Genomic DNA, 10,305 nt, shown 5'->3' with positions numbered 1-10,305 from the left:
ATAAAGGGAGAGCTATTCCATGTTCAAGAAAAAGAGAACTCAATATTTTTAGGATGTCATTTCTTTACAACTTAATGTATGCATTCAATATCATTTCAGTCAAAATCTCAGCAAGCTATATGGTAGATATAGATGAAATGATTCTCAAGTTCATGTGGAAAAGCAAAAGACCTAGCAAAACCAAAATAATACTGAAGACAGTGTGGTTGAATGTGGAAAAATACAAACTCTTTTGCTCTGCTCTCACAGAACACTCAACACAGGTTTCTGTGACCAGATGTGTGGGAGTACACACACTAAATAAGCAATCAGTTTTGTTGTGGACACCATGTGAATGTCCTCTAATTTTGTGTAATTTTGATACTAATTAGCCGGAGATGGCATCAGATATCACAGGTTGAGAGCTGTCTCCAAGATTGTCACGTCCCCTCCCCATTCCCACGTCTGCCTTTAGATGTGACTCCAAAGCTCCAGGTTGTTTTACCAGTGTTTTTGACAAACTTGGCTATAAATTAGGTTTCCACAACCCCCTCACTGAGTTCCATGAATTTGTTAGAGTAGCTCAAAGAATTCAAGGAAACACTTATCTATATTTGTTAGATTTTTTTTAAACAATCATTTTATTGCTTCCGTACCTAGATAATTTATGCGACCAGGGCAGAGGCTGTGGATGACTCATATTTCCAATCAAGAGGAAGGACTCGCATGGTCTGATAATATTGGGCCAAATGATGAATCTGGCTCTCTGTCAGAATCTGATAGAATTTAGCACCCTTTATCTGATTCGTGAGGGTGTCAGGCCCTTCTTGGCCACTTTGTCAATCTGCTCCTTCACGTCATTGGAAGTCAACTTCAGCCACCAGGAGCGTGCCTGTGATCCACGATGAAAGTGGTCAGGCAGCAAAAGGATGCTGGATTATTATAAGGAACATTACAAGGGATATAGATGAAAAGATGCGTGCGGCAAGGCCTGCGGGAAGGGGCACAGGGCTTCATGCCTTCTCCCAGTGTGCCACCCTCCAGGAGCCTCCGCCTGTTTTGCTATCTGGAATCTCCCCAAGCTCTGGCCTTTTGGGTTGTTATGGAGGCTTTATTACGTAGGCATGATTGATTAAATCATTGGTCATTGGTGATCAGCTGAACCTTCCGGCCCTCTCCCCTTCCCTGATGTTGGGGAGTGGGGCTGAAAGTCCCAACTCTCTAATCCTGCCTTGGTCCTTTTGGGGACCAATTCCCAATCCTGAAGCTACCTAGGTGCTGTTGGCCAACAGCCAACTCATTAACATATAAAAATACATCACTTTGGGGATTTTAAGGATTTTAGAAGTTGTATGTCAGGAAATGGTGAAGACCAAATATACATTTTATAATAATCACCGTGGTGCTAAAGAAAGAATGCACACAGAGATCAACAGAACAGAGTGGAATACAGTTTGAGGTAAAACCAACAGAACTTCTTGTTGTAAATATGAATTGAGGAAAAAAAGGAATCAAGGACCATCTGTAAGAGATGGGAGAAAGATCAGGTTAGAGAACGTAAAATGTCTCAACTTTGAAGTTTTAATCAAGGGTTGTAGGGTCTATGATTCTTTGAGATGCCCCCCATATCCCTCCTAACACTACAGCTATTCCTGGGGCTGAGGTCTCCCTAATTACTGGTCTCCAAGCTCAGCCCCCCTCTCACTTCCCTTTCCTCTTCTATGGGCGGGGGTGTTGGGGGCTCTGCCAGTGAGAGCCAATGAGCAGGGTGAATGCTGCCTCTAGTCTTGGTTTTAAGAGGCTTCGAGCTTTGTGTGCCAAAGATCCCATTACCCTACAATCAGTGTGTTAATGAAGCATGAGACAAGCTGGGGAAGGGAAAGAGAATGAATGAAAGAGAAAAGAAGTTGAAGAAAGAGGGGAGGGAAAGGAAAAATGAGTGAGTGACCTGTCGGCATCTGGGGAGGGGAGCAGGCCACAATGGCACACAGGAGCCACCTGGGGCACAGAGCATCCAGCACTGCTGGCCTCTGCCCATGGCCTCAGCAAGATCCCTCCTTATCTGCAGCTGTAGGAGAGCAAAGAGCCTATTATCGGGAGACATGTCCTCTGTAGGACTGTGGCTTACATCTGGTTAGAGTGGGAGGATGGATGAAGAGTAATGGATGCATTTAGAGAAGTGGTTCTAAACCTTTTGTTGAGTCTCAGACCTGTCTAAGAATGTGATGAAAGCTATGACCTGCACACTCTCCCCAGAAGAATGCCACTAAACATCATCATATTGTGTCTACAATTCAGCATCTTTGTGAATGCTCTGGAATCCCCCAGGATCCATGAACCTATGTGTCCAATTTAAAGACTGTTTAGGAGATACAAATCAACATGATTAGTGATGGACTGTATGTGATGGTTGACAGAGTGGGTCGGAGAGGAAGCCTGGGTTGAACGGCTGATGCAGTTGAGCGGATGATGGGACCATTCACTAAGACTGAGAACACCCAAAGAGGAACACGTTTCTGGGGAAAATACGGAATCCAATTTTGGACCTGCCAAATTTTAAGTGTCTGGAATGTCCAAGGGGAGGTTTCCAGGAGGCAGTTGGACATATGGATATGAAGTGTGGGAAAGAAATGTCGGCTGGAGTGATAGACTTGGGAACCATCAACATGAAGATGGTTATTAAAGCTATAGGAATAGGTGAGGTTGTCTACCAAGACCGAGCAGAATGAGAGACTGAATGTACAAATGGACAATTGCCAAACCATATATAAAAACAGAACTTGGACCCATTCCTTATGTGCAATAAACAGCCCAGGAAGCCAGCCTGCCTTAAGTCAGACTTGCAGGAAACCAGCTTGCCATCTCTAGTGACAATCCAGGAAGCTAAGCAAATATTTCTCTAACAATTGGCCCTGGTCAGGTGCAGTGGCTCACAGCTGTAATCCCAACACTTTGGGTGGCCAAGGTGGGTGAATCACCTAAGGTCAGGAGTTCGAGACCAGCCTGGTCAACATAGAGAAACCCCATCTCTACTAATAATACAAAAAATTAGCCGGGCGTGTTGTCATGCACCTGTAGTCCCAGCTACTCGGGAGGCTGAGGCAGGAGAATCACTTGAACCCAAAGACAGAGGTTGCAGTGAGCCGAGATCACGCCACTGCACTCCAGCCTGAGCGACAGGGTGAAACTGTGTCTCAAAAAAAAAAAAAATGGCCCTAAATAGCCAGGACTTGGTGAGTAACTAACAGCTTCCCTAATTTTTATCCCTGCTTCCAACTTAGAACTAACTAAAGAAAGACAAATATGTATCCCCAACCAGTCACATCGGATTACCCTGCTTTCTAGCTAACTGCCTGCAGCTTCCCCACAGCAACAGCCTCCAGTCAGGGCACACCTGAAGCCTTCCCTTTTCTCCATGCTAAAGCTTTCCCACTGCTCTGCCCACCTTTGAGTCCACCAGCAGGCAAGTGATGGTGGCCGACTCCTTTGCTATACCAAGCTCTGAAAAAATAGGCTTTGCTTTTCTTATTTGGTGAGTCTTTGTTTATTTCCACAAGAATAAGAAAAAGGCTGGAACACAGCCTTATGGAACACCAGAGTCTAAGGAAAGGGCAGAAGAAGAGAGGCCCACAAAGGGACGGAGAAGTAGCAGCCAAACAGTAAAGAATAAAGCCAGGAGACTCCGGTGTCACCGAAACCAAGGGCCCATCTCCTTCCAAATGGAGGACAGAGGTCAACAGTGCCAAATATTACTGGCATTGGCTGCGTGGCCTGTGGACTATGGGGAAGTCCCTGTTCCAGGGCTGTGTGCTGCTGGTCATCAACACACTGGGCTGTGGTGTGCTTATGGCCCGGGATGGCATGTGACAGTCCTGGAAGGTCTACACCCAGCTGGACCAGATGTTCCACTGGTGGCACTCATCGAGCACATTTGCGGTGGGCGGCAGCGTGGATCCTTCCTGCACTACTGGTACCTCTGGTTGGACTGCCTTCTCCCTGTGTCTGGCCTCTGAGGCCTCCCAAATGCTCTCAGGAAGGTCTTCATGGATCAGCTGGTAGCGTCTCCCATGCTGGGCATCTGGTACTTCTTGGGCCTTGGCTGCCTGAAAGGCCACACGCTAGGAGAGAGCTGCCAGGAGCTGCAGGACAAGTTCTGGGAATTCTACAAGGCTGACTCGTGCATGTGGCCGGCTGCATGCTGGCGAGCTCTCTCTTTGTGTCCTTCCCTCCTCCCCCAGTTCCGAGTCACCTACATCAATGGCCTGCCATTGGGCTGGGGCACACACCTGTCCTACCTGAAGTACCAGTTCCTCTGACACCTCAGGCTATATGGCCTGGGCACCTGAGCAGACTAAGCTGCCCACCCCCAGGGACAAGATGCACGACTGACTCCCAGGGGTCTACCCCCTCTACCAGAAGGGGAACAGGACTGGATGTGGGGGCTCATGCATATCATCAGTTTGAAACTAGCCTGGGCAACATAGAAAAACCCCTTTTCTACAGAAAATGCAAAAATTAGGCTGGGTGCAGTGGCTCACAGCTATAACCACAGCACTTTGGGAGGCCAAGATGGGTGGATTACCTGAGGTCAGGAGTTTGAGACCAGGCTGGCCAACACGGCGAAACCTCATCTCTACCAAAAACACAAGAATTAGCAGGGTGTGGTGGCGGGACCTGTAATCCCAGCTACTCGGGAGGCTGAGGCAGGAGAATCGCTTGAACCAGGGAGGTGGAGGCTGCAGTGAGCCCAGTGAGCCAAGATCGTTCCATTCCACTCCAGCCTGGGTGACAGAGCAAGACTCCCTCTAAAAAAAAAGAAGAAAGAAAGAAAAAGAAACAAACAAACAAACAAACGAAGAAGAAAGAAAAAGAAAGAAAGAAACAAAGAAAGAAAAAGAAACTATAAAAATTAGCTTGGACTGGTAGCACCCACTGTAGTCTCCGCTACTTAGGAGACTGAGGTCAGAGATCACCTGAGCTGGGAGGTTGAAGTGTGCAGTAAGCCATGATCATGCCACTGCGCTCCAGCCTGGGTGACAGAGTGAGACCTTGTCTCAAAAAAAGAAAAGAAGGGGAATGGGCTCTCGCAGCAGGCTGGGGTCCTGGGCTGTGTCTGAGCACCAGTCCAGCTTCTGGGCATTTGGCTATGCTGCCCCTTCCAAGTCCACTGTTTGTGTCTGGCCTCTGAGGTGTCCCTAACTGAAACACAACCATTAAGATGGTCAGTCATCCTCAAGCCCTTCTCAGCTAGGAGCATCCTGTGACCTGTGATGAAGATGTCCCAAGGGGCCTGACCCAGTCAGCCAGTCCCAAGCACCAACCCCTCAACACTGCTGTGGACCTGGTTCTGGGCCAAGCAGCTGAACTGGAGACCAAGGTGGGGATGTAGCCCATCCTCTCAAAACAGGGTCAGTCCTGGAGTTGGCCCCCAAAAGCTTCAGGCAGGGCCAGGCAACCTCTAGTTCTTCTCCTCTGGTTGTAGACTGTGGAAATTCCATTAAGTTCTCTCTGTAATTGAAAATAAAATAGGACGAGTGTGTGACTCACTCCTGTAATCCCAGCACTTTGGGAGGCTGAGGTGGGGGGATCACTTGCGCTCAGCCTGGGCCACATGGCAAACCCCATTTCCAGCTACTTGGGAGGCTGGGGCAGGAAAATCACATGAGCCCAGGAGGCAGAGGTTGCAATGAGCCAAGATTGCACCACTGCACCCCAGCCTGGGTAACAGAGTGAGACCCTGTCTCAAAAAAAGAATAGAAAAGAAAGAAACTGAAAACATCATCTATCTTTACCTTCATGGTTTCTGGATTTTGTGTCACATAAGAAAGGCCTTCCCCACTCTAGACTGTAACAATATTGAATATTTCCTTCCAATATTTTATGAGCGATATTATAAGTACTAGTAATTTTGTTTGGGATGGGGTCTTGCTCTGTTACCCAGGCTGGAGTGCAGTGGCACAATCTCAGCTCACTGCAGCCTTGAACTTCGGGGCTCAAATGATCCTCCCACCTCAGGCTCCAGAGTAACTGGGGCCACAGGCACACACCACCATGCCTGGCTAATTTTGTTTTTATTTTTGCAAAGATGATGTCTATGTTGCCCAAACTGGTCTCAAATTCCTGGGCTCAAGCAATCTTCCCACCTCGGCCTCCCAAAGTACTGAGATTACAGGTGTGAACCACTGCACCCAGCTAATAATTTTTTATTGAGATGTATTTTACATATTATGAAATGCTCAGATCTTAAATGAAAAGTTGAATTACGCTTTTTTTAAAAAATCCAATAGTGGCTATAAGCAACACTTTTTTGTTTTTGTTTTTGTTTTTGAGACAGGCTCTCACTCTGTCACCTAGGCTGGAATGCAGTGGTGCGATCTTTGGCTCACTGCAACCTCCACCTCTCGGGCTCAAGCAATCCTCCCACCTTAGCCTCCAGAGTAGCTGGGACCGCAGGCATGTGCCACCACACCCAGCTGATTTTTGTATTTTTTTATAGAGATGGGGTTTCGCTATGGTTGCCCAGGCTGACCTTGAACTCCTGGGCTCAAGCAATCCCCCCGACTTGAACTCCCAAAGTGCTGGGATAACAGGTGTGAGCAATCGTGTCCAGCCTTTAATCAGTTTTGACAAAAGCATGAACCTGTGTCACCCACATGTCTATCAAGATACAAAACATTTCCATCAACCTAATGACCCTTCAACTCAACCTTCTTTCACAAGTGCCACTGTTCTGAGTTCTATCATCATAGATTAGTTTGACCTGTTCTTGAACATTATATAAGTGGAATCATATGGTATGTGCTCTTTTTTGTCTGGCTTCATTCACTGAGCATCTGATTTTGAGATTCACTGCAGTTGTTCCATGTATCAAGAGTCCATTCTGGCCGGGTGCGGTTGCTCACGCCTGCAATCCCAGCACTTTGGGAGGCCGAGGAGGGTGGATCGCCGGGTCAAGAGATGGAGACTATCCTGGCCAACATGGTGAAATCCCGTCTCTACAAAAAATACGAAACAATTAGCTGGGCGTGGTGGCTCACACCTGTAGTTCCAGCTACTCAGGAGGCTGAGGCAGGAGAATCGCTTGAACCCGGGAGGCAGAGGTTGCAGTGAGCTGAGATCAAGCCACTGCACTCCAGCCTTGCGTCAGAGGGAGACTCCGTCTCAAAAAAAAAAAAAAAAAAAAGTCAATTCCTTTTTGTTGCTAAGCAGTCTTCCACTGTGTGGCCGTACCATAATTTATCCACCTGCTGATGGACATGGGGGTTTTCCATTTTTTGTCAATTATGAATAAAGTATGGGTGAGCTTTGAATGTTTATTTATTTTTATGTTTTGAGTTGGAGTTTTGCTCTGTTGCCCAGGCTGGAATGCAGTGGCGTGATCTCAGCTCACTGCAACTTCTGCCTCCCAGGTTCAAGCGATTCTCCTGCCTCAGCCTCCCGAGTAGCTGGGATTACAGGCACCCACCACCACACCTGACTAATTTTTGTATTTTTAGTAGAGACAAAGTTTCGCCACATTGGCCAGGCTGGTCTCAAACTCCTGACCTAAGGTGATCTGTCTGCCTCGGCCTCCCAAAGTGCTGGGATTATGGGCATGAGCCACCACACCCGGCCTTATTTATTTATTTGATACATCTGGAATTTATTTTGGTGTAAGGAATTAGATACGGATCCAATTTCATTTTCACCAAAATCACAAGCCAGTTATCCCAATACCATTTATTATACATTTTATCTTTTCACCAATGAATTAAAATATCATTTCTCAATTACTAAACTATCCATAGGCAATGTTTTTTTCTGAACTTTCTATTGTGTTCCACTGATCTAGTTGTCAGTTTTGAATTGGTATCACTGTTTAATTCCTACGGCCTCACAATGCCTTCCAACAAGTGCTAAGAATAGTTGGTAATCATTACTCATTTTCAGAATTTTCTTATTTCTAGATGTTTATTCTTCTAACGAGATACAATAGAAATGTAATATCAACTAAAAATTATTTGGTGCTTTATAAATTAATTTGGAGAGTATTAACATTTTAATAAATATCGAGTCTGCCCATATAGGAACCAGGTATGTTTCTCTGTTTATTCAAATATGTTATATCCAGCAAGGTGCGGTGGCTCACACCCACAGTCCCAGCTACTCCAGAGGTTGAGGTGGAAGGATTGCTTGAGCCCCAAAGTTGGAGACTGCAGTGAGAAATGATCACACTGCTGCACTCCAGCCTGGGTAACAGACTGAGACCCCATTCTAAAAAACACAAAACCCTGCTGGGCGCAGTGGTTCACACCTGTAATCCCAGCATTTTGGGAGGCCAAGGTGGGCAGATCACCTGAGGTCAGGAGTTCAAGACCAGCCTGGCCAACAGGGTGAAACCCTGCCTCTACTAAAAATACAAAAATTAGGCCGGGCACAGTGGCTCACGTCTGTAATCCCAGCACTTCGGGAGGCTGAGGCAGGCAGATCACGAGGTCAGATCAAGACCAGCCTGGCCAACCTGGTGAAACCCTGTCTCAACTAAAAATACAAAAAAATTAGCTGGGCGTGGTGGTGCACACCTGTAGTCCCAGCTGCTCAGGAGGCTGAGGCAGGAGAATCCCTTGAACTAGAAGGTGGAGTTTACAGTGAGCCAAGATTGTGCCACTGCACTCCAGCCTGGGCAACGGAGGGAGATTCCATCTCAAAAAACAAACAAAAAACCACACACAAAACACAAAATATCCAAATATATTACATTTTATAGGGTAACTTCTTAACTATAGAATGTGATTTCCAGAAGATACAGTAGAAAAGTTTTGAAGGAAGCAAAGCAGTTCAAGGTTGACTCAAGGAAGGGAAAATGCAGAATTGTAACAATACAGGCAAGGCCAGGCACAGTGACTCACACCTACAATCCCAGCACTCTGGGAGGCTGGGGTGGGAGGACTGCTTGAGGCCAGAGTTCCAGACCAGCCTGGGCAACATAATGAGACTTCGTTAATTCCAAAAAAAAAAAGCTAATTGTGGTGGTGCATGCTTGTAATTCCAGCTACTCAGGAGTTTGAAGCGGGAGGATCTCTTGAGCCCAGGGGTTTGAGGCTGAGGTGAGCTATGATAATGCCACTGCATTCCAACCTGAGTGACAGAGAAAGACCGTGTCTCAAAAAATGAAAAGCAATACAAGAATGAACAGATGATTAAAGGAGCTTATATAAAAGATGGTTACTGTATTAGTTATCTGTTGCTGAGTAACAAGTGGCCACAAATTTTGTGGCTTAAAACAACATTTCGGCCAGGCGCGGTAGCACACACCGGTAATCCCAGCACTTTGGGAGTCCACGGTGAGTGGATCACCTGAGGTCAGAGTTCAAGACCAGCCCGACTAACATACTGAAACCCCATCTCTACTAAACACACACACACACACAAAATTAGCCGGGCGTGGTGGTTCATGCCTGTAATCCCAGCTGCTTGGAGGCTGAGGCAGGAGAAACACTTGAACCCAGGAGGCAGAGGTTGCAGTGAGCCATGATCACGCCACTGCACTCCAGCCTGGGCAACAAGAGCAAAATCTCATCTCAAAAAAGAAAAAAAAACCCACAACATTCTTCATTTCATAATTTCTGTAGGTCAGGAATCTACACACAGCTTAACTGGGCCCTCTGCTTCAGGGTCCTTCACAAGACTGTAATCAAGGTGTCATCCAGGTATAGAGTCTCATCTGAAGGTTTGATGGAGGAAGGACTCACTTCCAAGATCACCTGGTCATTGGCATATTTTCAATTCCTCAAAGACTGTTAGAGTGAGCGCCACAGTTTCTGCCTGGATGCTGCTCTTCAGTTTCTTCCCACATGGATCTTCCCAACACGGCTTCATCAAAGCCAACAAAAGAGATAATCACAGTCTAGCAAGATAGAAAGCAGAGTTTCATAGTTGGTTATTTATTTATTTATTTTTGAGACAGGGTCTTGTCCTGTCACCCAGGCTACTGTGCAGTGGCATGATCACAGCTCACTGCAGCCTCAACCTCCTGGGCTCAAGTGATTCTCCCACCTCAAACTCCTGAGTAGCTGGGACTACAGGTGTATGCCACCATGCCTTGCTAATTTTTCTTTTCTTTTTTTTTCTTTGTAGAGATGGGATCTCTTTATGTTTCTCAGCCTGGTTTCAAACTCCTGTGCTCAAGCGATCCGCCTGCCTCAGCCTGCCAAAGTGCTGGGATTACAGGTGTGACCCACCACACCTGGCCAGAAGTCAAAGTCTTAAGTGGCCTAATGACTAAGTGAAATCCTATCACCTTTGACACATTCCATCAGTTTGAAGCGAGTACCTACGTCAGCCCAC

The 10,305-nt window shown here is 46.6% G+C and overlaps 1 pseudogene; it reads left to right on the top strand.

Moving 5' to 3' along the window:
- The window catches only part of LOC119469386, a 14,652-nt pseudogene extending 10,357 nt beyond the window's left edge, over positions 1-4,295 (top strand).
- The last annotated feature ends 6,010 nt before the right edge of the window (positions 4,296-10,305 follow it).

The sequence above is a fragment of the Cebus imitator genome, unplaced genomic scaffold (assembly GCF_001604975.1).
Source record: "Cebus imitator isolate Cc_AM_T3 unplaced genomic scaffold, Cebus_imitator-1.0 Scaffold640, whole genome shotgun sequence".
In the NCBI taxonomy this organism is placed as follows: domain Eukaryota; kingdom Metazoa; phylum Chordata; class Mammalia; order Primates; family Cebidae; genus Cebus; species Cebus imitator.
Note: the sequence above shows the minus strand (reverse complement) of the source record. Positions and strands in the feature narration are given on the sequence as shown.